At 39.5% G+C, this 3,330-nt stretch overlaps 1 non-coding gene across 1 annotated transcript; it reads left to right on the top strand.

Moving 5' to 3' along the window:
* Positions 1 to 2,195: 2,195 nt before the first annotated feature.
* Positions 2,196 to 2,302, top strand: LOC133764910 (U6 spliceosomal RNA). The gene has a single exon (XR_009866479.1). It is a non-coding gene; the product is annotated as a U6 spliceosomal RNA (small nuclear RNA).
* The last annotated feature ends 1,028 nt before the right edge of the window (positions 2,303 to 3,330 follow it).

Genomic DNA, 3,330 nt, shown 5'->3' with positions numbered 1-3,330 from the left:
CCACTCCACTAAAATAAATAAATTTTTAAAATAAATAAATGAAGAAGAGTATAACTACGTGAAAAAATTGTGCTTAGTATTAGATAGTACTGAAATCGATTCCTTTACATGTAGATATCCCATTATTTAATGAAAGGAAAACATTCTTTGCCACATTGAGAAGTTCTGTCAGGTGTCATGATGCCTCCAGCTTGATTTTTCTTTTTCAGGATTGCTTTGGCTATTCTGGGTCTTTTGTGATTCCATATGAATTTTAGAATTGCTTTTTCTTTTTTTTAAGATTTATTTTGTGTATTTGAAAGACAGAGTTACAGAGAGAGGTATGGACAGAGAGAGAGGTCTTCCATCCACTGGTTCCCTTCCCAGATGGCCACAATGGCCAGAGCTGCGCCGATCTGAAGCCAGGAGCCAGGAGGCTACTCCAGGTCTCCCACACAGGCAGAGGGGCCCAAGGACTTGGGTCATCTTCTACCGCCTTCCCAGGCCATAGCAGAGAGCTGGATCGGAAGAAGAGCATCCGAAACTAGAACCGGCACCCATAAGGGACGCCAGCATTTCAGGCCAGGGCATTAACCCTCTTCGCCACAGTAACAGCCCCAGAATTGTTTTTTCTAGTTCTGTAAAGTGTGTTATCGGTATGTTAATAGGGATTGCTGTATATTGCTTCAGGTAGTATAGACACTTTAATGATATTGACTCCTCTTATCCATGAGCAAGGACTATCTTTCCTTCATTGCATCCTTGATGATTTCTTTCAACAATGTTTGATAATTTTCATTGTAGTGATCTTACACTTCTTTCATTAAATTTATTCCTAAATATTTGATTTTTTTGGTGGCTATTGTGAAGGCTTTCTTTCTTGAGTTCCATTTCTGTGAGTTCATCATTAGCATACAAAAAAGCTACTGTTTTTTATCTTTTTTTTTTTTTTTTGACAGGCAGAGTTAGACAGTGAGAGAGAGAAACAGAGAGAAAGGTCTTCCTTTTCCATTGGTTCACCCCCCAAATGGCTGCTACGGCCAGCACGCTGCACCAATCCGAAGCCAGGAGCCAGGAGCTTTCTCCTGGTATCCCATGCGGGTGCAGGGCCCAAGGACTTGGGCCATCCTCCACTGCACTCCCGGGCCACAGCAGAGAGCTGGACTGGAAGAGGGGCAACCGGGACAGAATCTGGTGCCCCAACCAGGACTAGAACCCAGGGTGCTGGCACCTCAGGCAGAGGATTAGCCAAGTGAGCCACGGCGCCGGCCTGTATGTTTATTTTGTAATCTGCAACTTTACTGAATTGGTTTATCAATGCAAACAGCTTTTTGGTGGAGTGTTTAGGTTTTTTCATATGCAACATGATGCATCTACAAACATGGATAATTTGACTTCCTCTTTTCCACTTTTGATACCCTTTATTTCCTTCTCCTCCATAGTTGCTATTGCTAAGATTTTCCATACTATATTGAATAAGACTGGCAAAAGTGGACCTCCCTGTCTTATTCTAGATCTGAGGGGAAATGCTTTCAGCTTTTCTCCATTCAGTATGATATTGGCTGTTGGTTTGTCATATACGGCCTTTATAACTTTCAGAAATGTTCTTTCTATACTTACCATCAAGTGGTATTGAATTTTATCAAATACTTTCTCTGCATCTATTGAGATGAACATACAGTTTTTGTTCTTCATTCTATTGATATGATTTATTATGTTTATTGATTTGTGCATCCCTGTGCATTTGAACCATCCTTGAATTTCTGGGATAAATTCCACTTGGTCATGATGTATGACCTTTTTGATGTGGTTTTGCATTTGATTTGCTAGTATTTTGTTGAGAATTTCTGCATCTATGTGCACTATTCCACTAATTGGTTTTATATATCAACCTCTAATAGACTGCTTCTTTTCCTCTTGGTCATCTATCTTAGATACTTACAGACAACAGAGGTTGTATTGTTTTTGTGTCAGTTACTAATTCCACATAAAAGCAATACTCAAGTATTTGGGGGGTTATGTTTTACATGATATTTTTAGAGATAACAATGCATAACTTTACTTCACGTATTCAAGAACTATTATCTTCTCAATATCAGTATTGATGTTGACCATTTATAAAAAGTTAGCTTCTACATACTATTGTATTAATTTTTTGGTCAGAAACTTAGAATAAGGTACAGCATATATTTTGATGTCAGAAAACAGCTGTTTTTGTGCTCACTTCAGCAGCACATATACTAAAATTGGAACAATACAGAGAAGATTAGCATGGCTCCTGCGCAAGGATGACACGCAAATTCGTGAAGCGTTCCATATTTAAAAAAAAAAAAAGAAAGAAAACAGCTGTTTTTGTTCAGTGTAAGATGAAAATTGCCATATCTTCTCTTTGTATAATGCAACACAATAACTTGAAGTTGTCACAGCTTCAATTTCACATGTGCTAGCTCATCATCATATTTGAGGAATGTAGTCTAACATAATTAATAGAGAAGACCAGTTTTTTGCTCTGGCAGTTGTCAAGACCACCCTCACAGCATGTAAAAAGAAACTGAAAAGCAGCATCTAACAAAGAAAATGAAGCCCATGAGAACTGGTCCATTTTCCATTGCTGTAACGAAGCACTTGATGCTGGATACTTTATAAAGAGGATTATTTAGGTCACTGTTTTAGATGTGGTAAGTCCAAGATCAGGTGGCCCCATCAATTCAAACTCTTGTGAGGGCCTCTTTGGCTGCACCACATTATGGGGGGAGCACACATGAAAGAGAAAAATCAACATGAAGAACCAGGAAGCTGAAGAGTGGAAGGGGCCAATCTTGCTCTTTTAAAACAATCCATTTTCATGGGAACAAATTCACTCTGCCACATTGGCATTAATCCCATCCAAGGACAGCATTCGCTATGACCTGGTTATGTTGCACGAAGCCACACCTCTCAAAGGTTCTACACTGCAGTTGGAACCAAGTTTCCAACGTGTGAAATTTGGGAGACAAACACCTACAAACCATGGCATGTGAAGAGACAATCAACTGCAGAAAAACATAGCCAACCCAACACAGAAGCCCAGGTGCAGACTACTAACGCCACTACTAGAGTCAAAACTCATAGAACCAATTAAATTGTAATTGAATAATCACCAGGTACTCACTGTGGACTATCCTAAGGGTTAAAAGTTCTGGAGAAGGTAAAATTTTTAGGAGTGGACCCCACACATTCTTGGAACCCTACCATGTCCTTGCTGAGAAGATCAGAGAAAAATACCTTCTAGTTTCTGGCAGGATTACAAGCAAAACAATCATTGTAGAGTATTCCCAGGGCCAGAACATCTAATCTTGGTCCTAATCTCTG

The sequence above is a fragment of the Lepus europaeus genome, chromosome 7 (assembly GCF_033115175.1).
Source record: "Lepus europaeus isolate LE1 chromosome 7, mLepTim1.pri, whole genome shotgun sequence".
In the NCBI taxonomy this organism is placed as follows: Eukaryota; Metazoa; Chordata; class Mammalia; order Lagomorpha; family Leporidae; genus Lepus; species Lepus europaeus.
Note: the sequence above shows the minus strand (reverse complement) of the source record. Positions and strands in the feature narration are given on the sequence as shown.